This window comes from Cupressus sempervirens, chromosome 8 (assembly GCF_028749045.1).
Source record: "Cupressus sempervirens isolate cs-2001-9-10 chromosome 8, ASM2874904v1, whole genome shotgun sequence".
Lineage (NCBI taxonomy): Eukaryota > Viridiplantae > Streptophyta > Pinopsida > Cupressales > Cupressaceae > Cupressus > Cupressus sempervirens.
Genome location: NC_143125.1, coordinates 287,453,403 through 287,475,132, shown reverse-complemented (window position 1 = coordinate 287,475,132; position 21,730 = coordinate 287,453,403). Strand labels below are relative to the sequence as shown.

Sequence of the window (21,730 nt, the reverse complement as noted above, 5' to 3'; positions counted from 1 at the left end):
AGGACATGGGTGTATTTCTTAAAGAATAAATCTGAAGCATTTGATAAATTTGTAGAATTTAAAGCCCTGGCTAAAAGAGAATGTGGACACTATATCAAGGTCCTAAGATCAGATAGAGGAGGGGAGTATAACTCCAATTCTTTTGTAAACTTTTGCGAGAAACATGGCATAAAGAAAGAGCTCATAGCCAACTATACACCACAGCAGAATGGAGTGGCTAAAAGAAAGAACAGGACCATTGTTGAAATGGCAAGGAGCATGATGAAAGAGAAAGGTCTCCCAACTGAATTTTGGGGAGAGGTTGTAGCAATAGTAGTTTATGTAATTAATAGGTGTCCTACAAAGGCAGTCCATGATAAAATTCCAATGGAAGTATGGTCACAAGGAAGATGGACAGTTGAACACCTAAGGGTGTTTGGATGTGTTGCATATGCACACGTGCCTGAAGAAAAAAGGTAGAAAATGGATGACAAAAGTGTGAAGTGAATCTTCACAGGGTACAACTCAGAATCAAAGGCATATAGATTGTATGACCCATTGAGCAACAAGATGACTCTTTCAAGAGATGTGGAATTTCTTGAAAATCAGTCTTGGTATGGTTCAATTGATGAGTCACCAAGCACTTCTAGTAAAGTGTCAATTATGAGTGAAGAAGATGCTGATGAACAACAAGAAGGAGCAAATAGAAGAAAAGGCAAGCAGATTTAGACATTGCCGAGCTCCTCTAGGCATGACCGAGGGTCGGTACTGAGTACCAATGAAGACCAAGCTAGTCGTCAATGCAGCAGTAGTGAAGATTCTGATCCCACACTCTCCTCCCTATTACCAAGAAAGACCAAGAGTCTTAGGGAGATATACCAGGATGAAAGGTATGAAGATTATGATGAGAGTGTTAATTTTGCATTATTTTCTCATAGTGATCCAATATATTTTGAAGAAGTAATCAAGGAGAAGAAATGGTGTAAGGCCATGGATGAGGAAATAGATGCCATAGAAAGAAATGAGACATGGGAGCTAATTGAATTGCCTCCAAAGAAGCAAGTGATTGGAGTGAAATGGGTCTATAAGACCAAATGCAATGTTGAAGGCAAGATTGATAGGCATAAGGTAAGGCTGGTAGTCAGGGGCTACAGATAGCAGTATGGAAGAGATTATGATGAGACATATGCCCTGGTTACAAGAATGGAGACTGTGTGTGTTGTCATAGCAATTGCAGCTCAGCACAAGTGGAAGGTATTTCAAATGGATGTGAAGTCCACCTTCCTAAATGGTGTATTGAAAGAAGTGTATGTGGAGTAGCCACTTGGTTATGAAGTTACAGGTGAAGAGAACAAAGTATATAGGTTGAAGAGAGCTCTTTATGGGCTCAAGCAAGCTCCATGGGCATGGTACAGTAGGATTGACTCATATTTGATGAGAAATGGCTTTAGCAAAAGCAATGGTGAGCCCACTCTTTACACCAAGGCAGCAGATGGTAATCTTTTGATTTTTGTCTTGTATGTAGATGATTTAATTTTTACTGGTAATGATAAGGCTCTAATTGGTGAGTTTAAAGAGGCCATGAAAAGTGAATTTGAAATGATAGACCTAGGTCTCTTGAAATACTTTCTAGGCATAGAAGTAAAACAAATGCATGATGGCATATTCATCTCTCAAGAAAAATATGCAGGGCAGATCTTGGAGAGATTTAAAATGCAGAACAGTAAGGCAACCCCCACACCAATAGTAGTAGGTTTGAAGTTAAGCAAGGAAGACTTTAGCAAGAGAGTGGATCCAACACTATACAAGATTATGGTTGGAAGTTTAATATATTTGACTGCAACTCAGCCAGACCTAATGCATGCAGTAAGTCTGATTTCTAGATTTATGGAAACACCAAAGGATTCTCATTAGCAAGCGGGAAAGAGGATCCTAAGGTATGTGAAAGGTACCAAGGGATTTGGAATTTTATATACTAAAAATGATGATTTCAAGTTGGTTGGTTACACTGATAGTGATTGGGCTAGAAGTTTAGATGATAGGAAGAGTACTTCTAGATACATGTTTCATATGGGATCGGGTACAATTTCATGGGCATCCAAGAAGAAACCTATTGTTGCTCAATCTATAGTAGAGGCTGAATACATTGCAGCAAATGGAACAACATGTCAAGAAATTTGGCTAAGGAGGATCTTGCCAGATTTGAATGAAAGCCAAGAGGATGGAACCACAATTTATTGTGACAAAATCTCATCAATTGCATTGTCCAAGAATCTAGTCCTCCATGGAAGAAGCAAACATATAAAGATTAGATGTCACTTCATCAGAGAGTTGGTGGAGAATGGGGATATCAAAATGAATTTTTGTAAGTCTGAGTAGTAGCTAGCACACATCTTCACAAAGCCATTAGGCATTGGATCTTTTGTACACCTAAGAGAGTGTCTTGGTGTAGTTGATTTGGATCATATGTGATCCTTGTTTGTTTGGCTCAGGACAAAGGGGGATTGTTGGAAAATTTAATGCATCATTGACGTTTACCTCTTGAGCCAAACGCTCACCTACCCCCCCTGACGACTAGAACAGACAGAAAAATCAATACACGTAGGTGAGGTTTTCAAATTTAGAAAAGAGGGGGAAGGATATGAAAAGAACGAAATGTTTATTCATTCATTCATAGAGTTCAAGAAGATCAAGCAGATCTGAGAGAAGTTGCAGAGCTGAGTAGAGAAGGAAGAAGGTAAGAAGTTTGTGCCTGCAGTTGCATGTGCTTCCCCTGTTCACTCTGTAAGTTTGTCATTGTTAGATTTGTCATGTTGAAGTAGTGATTGCTCTAGGCACCATCGTATGCAGCCATTAGAGCTACAAGTTTAAAAGTTTATTGAAGTTTGAAGTATTATCAATTTAGGGTTATTTTAAGTTTTTCTGGTTGAATCCGAATGCTCCCAGATTTTGTAATAGTTTAATGAAAGATTGAATAGAAAGCAAGAAAGCATACTTGAATCTATCTTCCTCTTCTATTTATTGCATTTGACAAGTTTGTTTGAAAATTTAAAGCTTTGGCTTTCTGGTTTTAATGGTGAAAGCATTCACATTGATTTTCTCTAAGTTATAATATTTTAGTTGAAACAGAACACTCGGCACCTATTGCATTTTTTGTGTGCTGAGCTCTTCAAGTGCCGAGCATTTCTTTTGGAGCCAAGCTTACTTGGTATCCATTGTTTTCTAGTATTATTTCTTTGAGTGCCGAGATAACTTGACACTTGTTGCTTGTCACTCGGCACCTTCAAGTGTCGAGCAACCTATCACTCGGCACCATCAAGTGCCGAGCAATCTGTGACTCGGCACCTTCAAGTGTCGAGAAAAACTAGCACTCGACACCTTTATGTGCTGAGCAGATTTTTAGGTTTAGGGTTGTGAGTATTAAATTAAATTTTTAATATATTTATCACAGAATTCCTCCCACAATTAGCAACTACACATCTTTAAGGAGGCTAAAGTTGTTGTAGAATTCATTTAATGGAACTCTATATCTAAACTATTCTTCTTCTTTACAAGTTTTGTCTGCACACTCCAATAGTTTCTCCAAGACTCTGCCTACATCCTTGGCCAACTCCATGGATCTTTAGCTGTTGGATTTTAGAAGGAATCATTTCGGAGGTGACCTTCCTTCGTATCTGACAATTTTTCAAAAATTGAGAGTCTTGAGCTTGGGTATAATGAGCTTCATTGTCATCTTCCTCCGTCCATGGCAAAACTCACGAATCTATAGGTGCTAGATTTATCAAACAGGTTTGATGGAGGAATACCCACTAATCTTGGCAGTCTACAGGGATTCAAAAAGCTGGGAGATCCAAAACTGAGCGGAAACACACTATATGAGGACTTGCCTATTATAATGAAAGGAAATAAGCACAAGGTGGAATATGTACTGACATCAAATACCATACTTGATTTATCATTTAACAATCTCAGCGGCATGATACCAGAAAGAATTGGGAATATGAGTAGCCTGAGATTGTTGAATCTATTTGGAAACCATTTAGAAGGAGAGATATTAGGTTCCCTTGGGCAGATATCAATTTTCGAGTAACGCCCCGCCAAGAGATCCAAAGGAATTAAGCTAAATTTTTACTAAGTTTGCCAAACAATTTTTTTTTAAACATGAAAGATAATCCATTCATATCAAACACATAGTAGCTGAAGTAATAACATATAATCAACTGTAAGCATCCATAATAGATTACATTCCTTAAGGATCCCAAGACGTTGAGTCACATTTAATCTAATTTAAAACTAAGTCTAACAACTACCACATCCACATGAAAGAATAATTAAAAATTCCAATGTCCATATTACACATTTGCTCTGAATGCCTCTTGGCAATCAAATTTGGAATGCTCAATCGTCCACTGTACATGACACAAGGTACAAAAGGCTTAAAATAATATACATTTGCAAAAATAAAGATACATCATCCTCATCGAATCCATGATACAAGTGCAATAAAGTAAATGAAACCAATAACATACATGATACATCCATTAATCAATAAATATATAATAACCATTGTAAAAGATATCCATCCACCATAAAACACATCTAATCTAAGTGTGTGGTTCCTCCCAACTATCAATAGCATCATTAGACCATCGTGGGCCCTAGCCATCTCTCGCGCAGATCATCCCAAGTCGCCAAAGAGATCATCAATATTATTATAGTAGGAATGTCACTCTTAAAACATACTACAACATATGCATAAAGAAATCTAACATGAAAGAATAAAACATAAGATGATCCTACAAGTAGATAACATCATCTATCACATGTTAATTATCAAAATAAAGAAACATACCAGTAAATAACATCCATCATAAGATCCATGAATAGAATGGAGATAAATAACAATAAAGAATGCTCCAACCACGGTGACTATGGATGGATCTCAAATGGTAAGAGTGAAAAAGCACTACCGCCCGACCATGTGGAACCTAAATGGCCCACTCCCACCATGCTGAGGAGATAATCTCAAGTCCCAAATAGGCTATCAAATCACATAACACAAGTACTCACTAAATCTAGGAAATCCTAAAAGTACAAACTGACATCTAATCCCAGAGGCACACAAAACACTTAGGAAACCTACTATGTAAGCGAGAAAGTGTCATTGCATGAATCATGATAGAGTTATCCTGGTAGTCTCTCAATAGACCCTAGCCCCCTAGTGATCCCTATGCGGCCACTAATATCCTCTCATACTGATGAGGCATACTATGGAATGCAAGGTCGCAACCAAGCATTCTCTCTACTCCCATCCTAGTCTATACTAGCACTCAAAGCATGGGCGAGAACATACAATTATCTTATTAGGTTTATTTTAATCCCCATTTAGTGTAAATGTTTTCACTTATTAAAACAATTTACAATGATTTACCCTAGCAGCCACTTAGGGCCCCGACCCCCATTGCAAGCCACTTCCTGACACTACAAGTAGATAACCTACCCTAGGCTCAATAAAAGCACAAATCCATAATCACATAAAATCACCCCAGTCCTGAATAAGAAACTGGAAAAATATGAAAAGATAATCCACAATAAGAACATCAAATCTCCATGAGCAACTGAAAAGCATTCATTGATAATCATGACCATAATAGTTCTCTATTGGCAACTGAAGGTATCAATGATAATCACAATATCCATCAGTCCTCATTGAGAAACCGTATAGTATTCCAAATTAAATCTCAATATCCATATAAATGATAAATCACAACATCCATCGGTTCTCAACAAGCAACCATAAGGAATCTCAAAATGAATCATACTAATCGAAGACTCCAAAATGGTTGAGTCAAAATATGTCACAACATGACAACATCAAGAAATAAATCAATACTTCAGTCCCATCATGGTGACTCAAAAGTAGCCCAAGGATAACTAATCGATGACTCAAAAATGGTTAAGTCAAGTGTCTTAAATACATACACCTTAGCTTCAGACAAGAAGACTGGAAAGTAATAACAATCAATAAATACAAACATCTCATAGAGCATGCCATCACATTACCATGGTTGGGTTTTAAAAAGATCAAGACCAAATAAAATCAACATGCCATCACATTTGCATAACTCCTAAGCCTTTGGTAGACGTCCTAACTGGTCAACACTCTAGGACCACCGAAACCCCAAACATGGATAGGATAACTTGAACAAGATAAAAACACATATTTTAGTTTTCTTTCACAATCACATGGTGAAGCCAAGTATTAGGTTTTGGTTTTGGTTTTCAAGGACATTTCAAGTGTATAAGATTCTTCATTTAATCTACAACTCAACCCATTTATTTTTTTGAATAAAACATCGAATTATCCCTCCATTATTTTAAAACAATTCTCTAAAATAATCATAAGATAATTATTTACTTATTAAATCATTGAAATAGTTCCCATTGACTTTTAGATAAAATCATTCACATTATTCAAAACATTAGAATAATACTTATCAACTTTCAAATAATTAGTTTACAATTTCCTTTAAACACTTCAAGGACAATCATTTATTTAAAATAATCCTCATTGATTTTAAGTAAAATCAATCTCATTAATAATTCAATTTTTTAATTCCACTTATTAATATCTCTTTTCTTTTAATTTTTCCTCTTTTAAAAATATCCATTTACTTAAATTGAATAATAATTAATTACACTTCTTCTACTATTAACTGGTGCAGGAGCACTAGGGCTAAGGACAAAAAGCGTAGAGGAACTAGGGTCACTAAATAGATCTTAGGGGGATCAAAGGATGAACATGACCTTGAAGGGTCATTTGATTGTAATAAGTCCACAATGGTCACTTAATAATGTTTTATTTATGTGTTAAATGTTTTGATTGATCACTTTGTAAAAAGATCAATGATGTAGCCTTAATGGCATTTTGGGAGTTAGTGTACCTAGGGTTCACTTTGGGATTCTAAGGTAGATGAGTTATTTAAAGACCTTCAAAGGTTCAATTTATTTTAATATGGAAAGTAGAGCTATTATATGGTGTCAAATGCACTTGAAGTGCCTAAAAATTTAAATTGTCAAAAATTGGCAAAATTGAAGCCTAGAAGGCTCGTAGAGGGTTTATGGGATTTAAGAGTGGTTTGAGGATTTAAAGTTGGGATAAAACTCTTGAAAATAATTTGGAATATTAATAAAATGCATAATGATGTAAGGCTATCAAAGTTGACAAACATGTTGTCAACTACATAACAAAACATTCAACTAAATGTAAATAGTCATAACTGACTGTCACCAGTTTGAGGAAGTTACAACTGGTTTGAAATGTATTATTAGAATTGATGAGCATGAGTTTTAGGATGGGAGGAATGGTAGGGAGTTTTTAGGGTGTTTTTGGTTGAAAAGATGCAATGTAACAAAGTTTCATACAATACCAAATTAAATTCTCTACAAAGTCCTAGCTTGCTGTCGTAAGGGCACAATCTATTTTTTTTATTGAAAAGACTTCTCATTTGGATAAAATCTTGAGTATAAATGTCTTAGATCTATGTTGGTTTAGTTTTTAATTCATTCCATGCTTTGATAGATTATTTTTGTGAAGTTTGAGCACAAAGAACTCCTGGTTATGGAAAATGGAGGAATGATTAACCATTGGATTGGGCCAAATTTGAAATATGTTGGAGAAAGCCAAGTTGCACAAAATCTGACTGGAGCAATCAAATAGATTTGGTCAAGGTAAAATATTACAAATGTCTAAGTTTGGATCTATGTAAGGGACAATGACAGGGTAGTTTGTGATGAATTTCCTTCATAAATAAAACTAGGGTTTCCTAATGTTTTTCTTCACAACCAAATAAAAATTAACATACATATCTAGATTCCAATTTCAAGATTGAAGATTCATTTATGGAGTATATTTAGACACATATAACAAACATGATGAAGACAAGAAGAGAAAGAGTGCAAATGGAATATGCGAAAATCACGAGTGCACCTAGATACTAATGCTAATTTTCTATGCCTCAAAAGTCCATAGAAAAATCCCTTCCTTCTCCAACATTCACCATTCCTCCAAAAATCAACCAACTGAAACCCCGTAGTGACTAGAAGTGCTTGTAGAAGCATATGAGCTTCTCGAATGGATGTAAGCGTGTCCATACACACTAGGAGAGCCTCTATATAAAGACCTCTAAGATGCATCTAGAATGTGTCTAGAAAGAACTAGGAGATATGCATGAAAACTAAGCACGTAACTTCCACAACAAGAAGATAGACATGATGAGGTCTCTAGAATGTTGTAGACACCATGTGCTCAAATAATGTGCTAACTCCTAAGTGTAGACAACACGTGCATAATTAGAGTGCTAACTCTTGTGTTGTCAACATGACAACTCCCAAGAGCTCGCATACTCCTATGTGAATAAATATTAAAATAATGCACATTAATTTATTTAATATTTTTTTAATTTATTTTTATTAATTTATTAATTTTAAATCTCATACACTTGTCATGTGGTCATGAAATTTTAATAAATTAATTTATTTTCCATTTATAAATTTATTTTTGAAACTTAATTGATAAAATATATAATAATATTATTTAGCATTTATTAAAAATGAACTCTAAATATATTATTATAAAAACAAATATTGTCACATTCCAAATTTAAACTTATAACTTTCATCTCCAAACTTAATTCCTTTATTTAATTAATTTACCAATTAATTAAATAAAATAAATATTAAAATATCATATTAATTTCCATTAAATGAAACCATTAATTAAATCTTTTAATTAGGCTTAATTAATAGAAAATACACTAAAGACTCATAAAGTAAAATACAAAAACCCATCATAGCAAAACACATACAAAATCGAACCAAATGGGTTAATATCATGAATTACGTCATCCGACGTATTTGAAGGGTACCCAAATTAGATACTTGTCCTAATTTTGAATTAGGAAAAATGGCTTAAAGGGTCAGGATTTGGACATGAGAATTTTATCTCCCCTCTCTTACCATTGAGATAATGCAATAGGGTACACTCATCTTGGCAATTCAAGGAAGTCAATACTTGGTACCTGCAACCTGCATAAAACCCATGCATGTACAAGCACAATATATATACTAATCTAAATAGGCAATGTCAAGAAGTGGTGCATCGTGTAGGTCTCGACTAGCAAGTGACTATGACTCCTTTCCTTAACCACATCAGAAATGCCATACAAAAAGAAAACAAACATGCACACCATACACATGGAAGTATGGGGTAAGTATCCCTAAGAAAACACACACAGAATAAACCATCTATCCAATCATCATCAATAACTGAAATCACTTGAATAATAATCATGCATACATGAACTATAAAGTACCAAGTAATCTCATCATATAATAAACTGAATCTAAAACAATATCTAATAATCTCAAAATAATGTTACTAATAATTATCAACATAAAACTAGCCCTAAAAGAGTTCGACAATGACAGAAAAAATGTAACCTAGGGGCACGCACTACATCTGGAGCAATTAAATTTGTTTGAAAACAGGCTGGAGGGGAGAATTCTGGAGGATCTATCTCTATTGACCAAGTTGGCCTCATTGGATCTATCTTCCAACAGGCTTTGTGGATGGATACCAAAAGGAACGCAGCTATAGTCATTTAATGCCACTTCATTCCAGAAGAACCTTCTGCGCTTGTGTGGGGAACCTCTAGAGGGTTGCAACCCTAAGAATAAAACTTCTCCTCTGCTCCCATCGACATCAATAGAGTGTGTAGTAAAATCAATGGGATACAATAGATGAAAGAGTCTCCATGATTGTTGTGGGGATGAGCTTCGGGATCGCGTTTGGTGGAACAGTATCAAGGATTGTATGGTGGAACAATATCAAACTTTGGTATAGCATGAGGTCCCTCAAAATCAGAGCTTTCTATCGAGTTGTGCATTCTAAAACATGTAGCTAGAGTTTATAGTACCACCCTCATTTTACATTGCACTCATCCACATTCACATCTACATCTGCTATCACTGCCTAGATGCTTTAGTTTCCATGTAGCCTACTTGTTAAAAGATTTGTCAATTTCACTATTTCTAGTTTGGTGATATACTAAATAATTGAAGATAAAAGAGTACAATAAAGCATGGGAAGGGTCCTATCTAAATAGCCAAAAGTTTGCCTCGGCTCACCTTTTTCTGTTTACCTAGTTTGTTTGCACTGTACTGACATTTTTCTTACCTCCAATGCAATGACAAGCCATGTTAATTATCTTGCAATTTAAACTAGCAGTTGCATGCTTTTGTGCTTGCAAAAATAAGCCGATAGAAACAATATTTAATATATATTTTTAAAAATCTAATCTTGTAAATAAATTAAATTATTAATAATTTCTAATTTTAATTTAAAAATATTTAATATAACAATTACTAATATATTTAAAATATTTAAATATATAGATATAATTAGACAACTTAAATACTATTGAATAATTCTAGAATTAAAATTAGAAAAAATTAATTTGGTCCTCGTGTATAATTTTGTAAAATATAAAATAAATATGACTCATAGTAGTTTTGGACAAAAAGTTTAATTCTTTACACTGATTGGTCAAATTAATAGACTAAACTCAACAGATATATTTCAAGATTGGTAATGGCAGACTTATATGTCTTCAGTTGTCTATTGTCAAGGTTGTTTGGTTGATTAGAATGATAGGTGCTACTATATGAAATTTTATGTATCTCACTTTTTTGAATAGATTTTGATAGTTCTTATGGGTGTCTTTATAAAATAGTTCTTAATATATAATTTTAAATTTTTTATATTGAAAGTACTCATGTATTTTGAATTGCTTAAATTTTTAATTTTTTTAATACAAAAAATTATAAGATAATATAGTATCCATAAATTGAAAAATTAAACTGAGTGCTAATTTTTCTCTAAAATAAAAGATTCTTAGCACTATAAATAAGTGCCATGTGGTGGCTAGTACTTGACATTAATTAATAGTACAAAAAAATTACAAAATTATATTTGTTTTAAATGATAGAGTTGTAATTTTATTTAGAATAGTAAATTACCTAAATAGAGAACAATAGGTATGCATTATGGACAATCACTATGTGTCTTGTTAGAATAACACATTAAAAATAATAAATTTATTTGTTTGTACATCAATTTAACTACATTAAAAAAAGGACAGGTCTTTAAACTCACTAGAATAATAATCTTTCGCAGCAAGCTTTTGGATTTTAACTTGAAATGTAGTGTAAAGAAATATTTTAAAAATAAATTAATTGAAAAAATTAAAAATTAAAGTAAGCAAATAATTTAAAATACTTTGGAAATCAACAATTGTAAATTAAAGTAATAAATATAATTTAAAATAAATATTCTTTATTTAATATTCTTAATATAATTTAGAATCAATATTCAATATTCTTTAAAAAAATTATTTACAATAAATATTTTCTAAACCTATACACCAATAACTAATTTGTTGAAATTACTCATTTACTATTATTTTTAAAATCAAATTATTTTTTTATTGTTAAGATTATAACATTATATTTATTTCTTTTATAAAAATATTAATAATTATTATTTTTATGTTATTATATTTATTATTATACACTTAAAGTTCACAAGATTGAAAAATTACTCGACATTATTATTACTAATCTTAAAAGTATGACCACAAATATAATTTAGTATTTCATTCATTAAAAATAAAAATTTAAAATATCACAAAGTAAGCACAAACATAAATCAAAGTATGCATACTTAGAAGCTAAAAATACATGGACATAAATATATGATTTTAATATATCTCATTCCACTGTGTAAGTATAATTTGGACACTTTTCTTCACAAATTCCAACAAGAGAATTAATAAAAGAAAAAATCTCAAATGAATGTGAGGACTGAAAACATATACATGCAAATTTAAAACTAAGAAAGCTTTTAATTTATATGAAGAAAAAAAATCCCTTGAATGAATGGTAAGTCTTTTAGCTCAAATTTATCCTATTTCAGATTTACAAATATTTTTGACACTTACTATATACTAATACAATACAATCAATTTAAAGAAAACTTTATGTTATTAAAAATAGTTTGGATTTAGAAATATTTTTGACACTTATTATTTAGTAATATAATACAATCAATTTAAAAGGAAACTTTCTAATACAAACATAACTTAATTATGTGAAAAGTGTGTCTATAAGACAAAAGCATTACACCCAATAAATTTTTAGATAAATAAGATTTTTATAAACAATAAATTTTCATAACTATAGTTTATTTTATAGTGAATAATAACAGTCTCATTAACTAATTGGCAATAGCCAATTTATAGTATTTTAGATTTACAAATATTTTTGACTCTTACTATATACTAATATAATACAATCAATTTGAAAGTGTAATGCCCCACCAAGGGATCCAAAGAATTAACCTAAAAAGATAAGTGTTTTGTTCTCACCCATGCCTTGAGTGCTTGTACAGGCTAGGATGGGAGTAGTGAGATGCATGGTTGCAACCTTGCATTCCGTAGTATGCCTCGTCAGTATGAGAGGATACTAGTGGCCACATGGAATCAGTATGGACCCATGGAGTTTAGCTAACTACTAGGGTAACTTGTACATGATAATTGCGATGACACTTTCCCACTTGCATAGTAGGTTCCTACATGTCATTGTGTGCCTCTGGGATTAGATGTCAGATTTTGTGTTTGGAACCTTTGAGTTAGTATACTTTTAGGGTTCCTAGACTTATAGAGATATGTGCTATGTGATTTTGATAGCCTGTTTGGGACTTGAGATTATCTCCTTAGCACGGTGGGAGTGGACCACTTAGGTACCACGCGGTCGGGTGGTAGTGTATTTTTCACTCTTATCATTTTGAGATTCATTGAGACATTGTGGTTGATGCGTCCTTCATGATGGTGGATATGTATCCTTTTTCATTGATGATTAGCATATGTTAGATGATGTTATCTTATGCTTTTATTCTCATGTTAGATTACTTCTACATACAATGTTGTGTTTATTAGGAGTGACATTCCTACTATGTAATACCGATGATCTCTTCAGTGATTTGGAATGTTACACACAGAGGGATGGCTAGGATCCACGATGGTCTAATGATGCTATTAATGGTTGGGAGGAACCGTGCACTTAGTTTATTATGTTTGATCTTTATGATGGTAGTATATGTCTTCTATGAGGTTGTATCATGTGTATCATGTGATTATCTCTACTTTGATGTATCATGGATTAAAATAGGATGATGTACCTTATTCTATGTATGTATATTCTTTTGAGCTTGCCATACCCTGTGAAATGTATAGTGGATGATTGAGTATTTGAAATATAATGTATAAACATGAGACTTATCATTATTATTTCATGTGATGGATTCATGTATGTAATTCAACGTTAAGGGATCTTAAAGAATGTAATCTTTTATTTATGTTATGTTTTACTTTCAGATGGACATTGCTATTGCTTCCATTGTTGTGCATGAGTTATATATGGTACTTTTTTTTATTTTTTTTTAAATGCTACTAAACTTAGTGAAATTCTAGTTTAATTCTTTGGATCCCTTGGCAGGGCATTACATTTGGTATCAGAGCCCGAGTTTCTACATTGGGAGCTCTGGGTATTTTGGAACAACTGGAACTATGAACTATTAAGTGTAACTTTCCAAACTTGATCTAGGTGAATTGAAACAGGACTCAAACTGTTACTTGAATATTTTTCATACTTCAACACTTAATTTCAAAATTGGAATTTTACTTAAACCTAGACATAGAACTGAACTTAGTACCTTGTACTGTTGTAGGATGGTATCTAGGACTACGTCTTCTATTAGAGGCCATGGTAGAGGTCGTGTTCATGGCAGAACTATCAGTGTCCATGAGTATTCCCATGAGGGATCGGCTCATGTAGAGAGTAGGGAAGAGCACTCTAGTAGGCAGTAGGAAGAGAGTCGTAGAGAGGACCAAGCTGAGTTTGAAGAGGTCTGTTTGAGACAGATGATGTAGACTATTTTGGAACATCTACCTCCTGTTCAAGAACAGCCTAAAGTGCATCAGACAGAACAAGAGCATAGGCCCAGATCTAGAAGTCCTCGGAAGGAACATCAGAGGTCCATTGTGTCCACTCAGATGAAGGATCTTTCAAGATCCAAGGTTAAGCCTTTCAATGGGCAAAGTTCTGGTTATGTGGCTGAGCAGTGGCTTATTTCCCTCGACAGGATTTTTTCCATGCAGGAGTTCGATAGCAATGTTAAGGCAAGATTTGCGATCACTAATTTAGAGAATTTTGGGGCCACTTGGTGGACGATAGAGGAGAAGAAGTTGGGAATCGATATGAGCAGTGTTACATGGGAATTATTCCTAGAAAGTTTTCGTGAACGATTCCTACCAGAGGAATGGAAATAGCAAAGGGCTGATGAATTTCATAATCTCAGACAGTACACTTTGTCAGTAACCGAGTATGAGCGTAAGTTTTATGAGCATAAGTCTAATTGGTGGCATCAGGAGGAGATCATAGGTGGAGTGAGGATGGACACCCTCACATGGGAATCATTCCTAGAAATATTTTGAGAGAGGTATTTGTCAGATCATTTTTGATAGAGACAAATAGAGGAGTTCCATTCTCTTTATCAGAGAGGTCTTACTGTGGCTCAGTATGAGAGCGGGTTTTTTGAGGTCCTTCCTTATGTGGAATACATGAAGGACGAGAAAATACGGGTACATCACTTTATCATGGGTTTGAATTTCTCACTTCAGGGTCCAGTTTGGATGGCCTTCCCTACCACCTTCAAATAGGTAGTGGAGATAGCACTAGCGGCAGAGGATACTTGGGGTAGACAAGAATCACGGGATCGATCTCAGAACTGAAATTCTACCCGACAAAAACCCCCTTGGAAAGGGAATCAGAACTATACACCAGGGTCCTCTAAGGGCCAACAATCTTAGTAGTAGTAGGTACTCTCATAGGGTTACCAAGGCTCTGAACCCAAGCAGTGGTAGTCATAGCAGGATCAGAGAGTGCATACCCCACAGTCACAGTCAATGCAGATTCAGCTGTCTTCTAGGGGTGGATATAGTGGGTCTAGAAAATCAAGAGGCCCACAATAGTATGGATCACAGGATACATGATCTTATACCTGAGGGCCATGCTATACTTATGGTGGCATGGGTCATATAGCTAGAGAGTGTCTGCAGGGGCAGTCATCCAATGGTCAGAGAGGGGTTTTTTTAGAGCCGAAAGTTGGAGACTTGGGCAAGTCCCACAGAGTTTTTATAGTGGTTGACAACTGCCAGGCTGAGTAGCAGGCTACAGATATTGGGGCTACAGGTGGAGTTGGTCAGCCAGTTAGTGCTAGAGACTATCCTTATTATTACCCGATTGACCCTAGCTCCTCGAGGTCGAGAGCTTGACCAAGTTAGGGTCTAGCAGGAATGTTATGATGAGGTCACAATTTCTTTGGGGGATGCAGCATGGATGCGATCTCTATACCCTTATCTTTTGATGAACTCTAGGAGGAAGTTCATGCCTAGTGGGGGAGGATGTGAGGCCTCACCCTGACCCTTCATAGCCTTAGTTGTTACTTTATCTTTTTGATACTCACGATTCGAGATGTCAAGACATTATCTGATGCTTAGAACATATTATATTATTTCATGTTATGTGATGTTACTTTCAGATATATTGATGTTTGTCATTTAATGTTTTATGTATATGTATGTTGATGAAATTGGTAAATGTATGATTGGTATTTTTATTTAAGAGTTTTTTTTAATGGTTAAGAATTAAGTAGGATGAAAGAAACCCTAATTTATGTAAGGTTCAATTTATGTGAAATTCTGATACGTATACATGTGATTTTTGGGACTACTGATGTGTGCAATGAGTGTGCAGATATTTTAGTTGAGGAAATCGACGAAGGAATAGAACTGATCTCTATGTGCTAATTTTGGAAACCTTGTTGTTCGTAATTCAAGTATTGTATTGTGAGATGTATGTATGTATCTCTTTGTAATCAGTAAATGTTAATGTTCGTAACTATGTTCTGTTAGTGTCGCTTGACACTCGTGAATTGTTTGTGCTCCTCAGTGTGCTAGTTAGGGTTAGATATGTAACTTTTGGACCTATGTTGGTTTAAGTTAGTATCAGTTTGTTAATTTTGGTTCTTAATCGTGTTTAGTCATCCCTAATCTGGATTAGTGCTTAATTTGTATGTTAGAGTTGTTAGTTGGTCCTAATTATTTCCTAGCTTTTGTTTGGCTCTAAACCCATTCCTAAGGCTTTAAAACTTGAAATATTTATACCCAAGGGGTATGGTTATGGGTTGGGGGTCTTTTCCAACCCCTAAGCCCCTTTTGTTGACTTTGGAGATCACTCAAAAAGTCTCATTTTACCTTTGTGCGAAAATTGCAAGTGGCTATCTTGAGTTACCTCACCTCACCTCCACTTAGTGTTTAACCATGGCGTGGGTTGAGTTAGGATATTCTAGATTTGTAGGTGGGTGGGTGTAGTTATTGATCCTTTTGGGTGGTTGAGTTTGAGGCTTATTTAGAGGCCTTTCTTGGACTAGTAGAGGTTGTTACCCAATCTCTACATTTAGAGAAGAGTTCTTGAAGATTGAAGGAAGGAGAAGGAAACTCTACTCAAACTTGTTCATTGCCATTACCTCTTTGTGAAGGTTGGAATTCTCATCTCCCTTGTTCAGATTTCATTCTTGTTTCACGCTTATGCTACCTTGTTGTTGTTTCAATGGTTGTATGTTTGTGGGTACGTTGGGAAGCTTTGAAAAAAACTATGTTATTTTTGGATGATTTTCTTTCATGTCTATATAGTCAGACTCCAACCAATGTAGAGTCTCTTCTCAGGATGAGAAGAGGGAGAAAGGGTAGGGTGTTATGGGCCCCTACCTATCAACACAAACCTTGTATGATTATGGTAAATTGAAATGGAAGAACGAAAGTTCTTGGTATATAGCCTCGATTGGGCATCTGTTTGGTGTTGTGCTTGACTTCTCCTGGTTGGAAAAATCCACCTTTCCCTAGTTTTGATTCATTGTGAATCCTATTGTGTAAACCATGTATGATTTTGTATGTTGATTGTCTCTTGCTTATGCTTAGTTGTCACCTGATCAGATTTTGTTCCCTCCATGGTTCTAGAAATGTGTTGCAGAATTGGATATGGAACCCTTGTTGAGGGTCATGAAGGAAATTCCGTTTAAGTGTTGTAATTCAGGATTGAATCCTATGTAAATTGTATCTCAAAACTTTGTTGGATTGGCAATGAAGCCGGGTTTTCTTCCTGATTCTTTCTTGGCTAAGCTTTTGAATCAGGTTGGCCAATAAAATTGGTGTTGAGTAAAATTCCTTGTCATATGATTTAATCATAAATTTTAAATTGGATGGATGCATATCAAAATAGGATGGAATTGATATTGTTTTAATTTGGCAAAATATCAAGTTGTTCATATATGTTGAAAATGAAAATTTAAGATCATGGATGTAGATTCAGTTTGCATGATTATTTGAATCAACAAGTATTGCATTATTAAATAAAATGGATCTTCATTTAAAAGAAATTATTGGCAAAGGTCGAATTATTCCAATTTAAGATTTATAGGAGATCAAATGATTTTGGTATAAATGTTTTAAATCTATTAAAAAAAATACTTGCCTTGTAATTTCTATACTTAGAAAAAAATTTCAAAAAAAAAATGTGTGTGGTAAGAGAGTAAAACTCTCTACCTTTTGTATGAGAGAAGAAATTAAATTGGTTTGAGCAACAGAGAATATTCTATTAATTATCCTTTTCATTTAAATTTTGTAATAAAACAAATAGGAGAAAACATTGTTATGCTTGTTAAATTTACAAAGAATTTTTTAAAAAAAAAATATAATTATAACTTCTTATAGCTAATATCCTAAACCTTACCTATATTACTTTTTCCTTAAATGCTTTTTTTCTTTTCCTTGCTAGACGTAGCCCTGCTAGATGATTTGATAAGAGTTTTGTTATTAAATTTTATCTTAGTTTGCAAGTGGTTATGAGGGTGACGTCACCCTGTCCCCTCATCTCAACCTTAGGTCATGCGTCCTTGAAAAAGCGCTGAGTCATGCTACTTTTGTTGGGATTGCATTGAAAGTTTAAACTCATTCTTTAACCTTGCTCTTGGGCCGCCCACAACACTCCACCCTGGGTCAGCGCCCATATCACCTCGGGCAGAGTGTGCAGATTTGAAAGCACTTGGAAAGCGCTACAACCATATTAAAGGGTATTGGTATATTAGTTGGACGCCCCTTTAGGGTTTGGAAAGGTGAATGCAGGCCTAGTATAGGTACAGAGTTTAGGTTTTGGATAGTATTAATTGGGGGTGATAGTGAGTCATGTTTAGGTTTAGGGATGGGTTAGTTTAATTAAGTAATATGTTAATTTATAATTTAGTTTAGTTTTGAATTAGTTTTTGTTTTAAAACTTTATATATATTAGTAGTTTTAGTTTTTAGTATGATTTAGTTAGTTAGTTTATTTTTAGATAAGTTAGTTGGTTTGTTTTAATTTACTTATTTATTTCATGTCATGTAAATTAATTTTAATGGTTTAATTATTTTAGAAAGTTCTAATTTAATGATTAGTTAAATTTAGTTAACGTTATGAGTTAGTAAGTATTTTATTTATTTCGATTTTCTTTTTGTTTTGTCAAGTTAGTTATTCATTGTGTTGTTTAATTGTTATTTGTTTAAGGTTAATTATTTCAAATTTTAACACATATTTAGTCAGGATTGTTTACTATTAAGTTAGTTTTAAATTTTATTAGTTAGAATTTTGTAAGTTGTGATGATAGTTAAATTAATATAGTTCTAAGTTAGTCTTACATTGATAATAAAATTTAAATTTTGAGTATTAAGTAGTTTTAATTTTTAAGGTTAATTGGCTATCTAAATTAAGTTAAATGTAGATTTTATTTGGTTACATATTTTCAGATTAATCTAAACCCGAACTCTTTAGGATGTTATTTAAATAACTTTCATATTTTGTTGTGTAGTTAATAAAATAATGAATTTTATGTCGACAACATTTTAATAACGAAAATTCAATCTTATCGATGTTTTCCTCCACAAGAGTTATAAACTTATGTTGTAATGAAGTAAATCTTTTCTTGTAATGTGATTGCAAACTTATCAACTTGAGCATTATAATAATTATTAATTTTAAAAAAAAATTGTGTGTTTTTGCCCTCGTAGTTTGGGCATGACACACGCAAACTCAAGGATCATGAGTTAAATTATCCTACGCATGATCTTGAGTTAGCAGCAGTAGTTCATGCTTTGACAAGGTGGAGAAATTTCTTGTTGGGGCACAGATTTGAGCTACATAGTGATCATCGTAGTCTTCAATACATTTTTACTCAGCCTAATTTGAATGCTCGCCAGAGGCGATGGATGGAGTTTCTATGCGAGTATGATTTTGAGGTTAAGTACATTCAGAGTAAGGAGAATGTGGTGGTGGATGCTTTGAGTCGCAGGAGACATGTGTTATCATCGATGACTCTTAGTGTGGATTTGAGGAGTTGGATTCTTCAAGCACTTCCTATGGATTCCTGGTATCAGGAAGTGTGCAGAGAGATTGATTCAGGAAGATCTTTGGAAGGTAAGTTTGCAAGTTAAGTTCGAGAGTCAGATGGTCTTTTGAGACATTTGGGGAGGATTTATGTGCCATTTTTGGATGAGCTTTGCACCTTGATACTAGCAGAAGCCCATCGTACACCTTACTCAGCACATCCAGGTGTCAAGAAGATGCATGTTGATTTGAAATGTTTGTTCTTTTGGTCTGGGATGAAGCAAGATATTGCTAATTTTGTGGCTAGGTGCCTTGAGTATCAAAGAGTTAAGGCAAAACATCAGCACCCGACTGGACTTTTGCAGCCTAATCTTATTCCTTCTTGGAAGTGGGATATTATCTCCATGGATTTCATAGTAGGATTACCTATGACAGTTCGACGTCATGATGCTATCATGGTCATCGTTGATCGGTTGACTAAGGTGGCGCATTTTTCACTGATTAGATCTTCCTACACAGCAGCTTCTATAGCTAATATCTTTATGCATGATATTGTGAGGTTACATGGTATTCCTAGAAAGATCATTTCTGACAAGGATCCTATATTCACATCTGCATTCTAGACATCGCTACAGCATGAGCTTGGAGGGAAGTTAAACTTTAGTTTGGCATATCATCCAGAGACTGATGGTCAGACAGAGAGGGTGAATTAGGTTTTGAAGGATATGTTACGGATGTATGTGATGGATAGGCAGACACATTGGGAGGATTATCTCTACCTAGTGGAGTTTGCTTGCAACAATGGGTATCATAGTTCTATTGGCATGGCACCATTTCAGGCATTATATAGACATCCTTGTCATACACCATTGAGTTGGGACAGTCTTGAGGATTGCATCCTATTGGGTCTTGAGATGCTTCATGATATGGAGCAACAGGTAGTGTGTATCTGTGAGCACTTGACCACAGCACAGGATAGGCAGAAGAAGTATGTCGATGCTTATAGGATTGATAAGAAGTTTGTTGTGGGTGATAAGGTTTTCTTGAGAGTGCGAGCGCGAAAGAGTCTGATCTGATATGGAAAGGGTTCTAAGCTAGCACCTCGCTTTGTGGGACCATTCGAGATTTTGGAGAGGATTGGCCTAATTGCTTACTGCCTTGTTGTACTGCCCAGCCTAGCTCGCATTCATGATGTTTTCCATGTTTCAGTACTTCGACAATATATTCTTGATATTGTACATGTTCTTGATTGGAATGCATTGCAGGTAGAGGATAGGTAGCTGGCTTTAGAGCCGATTCATATTCTGGAGCAGCGGGAGTTGACCCTCACTGGTCAAACCATCAAGCAGGTAAGGGTCCAATGGGACCTTACTGATGATTCTTCAGCTACTTGGGAGGATGCAGCTAGATTGAGGGAGTTATATCCCTACTTGTTTGTAGGCTTCCAAGAGTAAGCCTAACCCAAGGGGGGGTGGATGTATTGCCTACCCTCGTTCACATCTTTTCTAGATATATTGTTGTTATTATCAGACTTTGATAGAGTAGTATTATGTTGATGGATTAGTGGTATTGTTTTGAGACTATCAGACATTATGTTATGGATTCAGTGGTTATATGATGAGATCAATTAGACTTTACATTTCATACATACATGATGATCATTATACTATTTTCAGTTATTATTGATGATTAGTTGGATGGTTATTATCTTATGTGTTTTATTATGGATACTTACCCCATACTTGCATGTGTATGGTGTGCGTGTTTTCTTATTGTATGGCATTTCTGATGTGGTTAAGGGAGTCATAGTCACCTGCTTAGTCGAGATCTACACGATGCACCACTTCCTGCCATTGTCTGTTTAGCTTAGCATTATTATATTGTATGTACATGCATGGTTTTTCTGCAGGTTGCAAGTACCGGGTATTGACTTCCCTGAATTGACAGGATGAGCGTACCCTATTATACTATCTCAATGATAAGAGAAGGGAGATAAATTCTCAAGTCCAAATCCCAAACCCTTAAACCAATTTTCCTAGTGAGGTAGGACAAGTATCTAGATATTTTACCCACCGAATGTGTCGGATGACATAATTTGTGATTTTTAACCCTTTAGACTGATTTTGAGTGATTTGCTCTATGATGGATTTTCATATTTT

At 34.5% G+C, this 21,730-nt stretch overlaps 1 pseudogene; it reads left to right on the top strand.

The window, feature by feature from the left end:
* Positions 1–730: 730 nt before the first annotated feature.
* Positions 731–9,711, top strand: LOC149542555 (receptor-like protein 34; annotated as a pseudogene).
* The last annotated feature ends 12,019 nt before the right edge of the window (positions 9,712–21,730 follow it).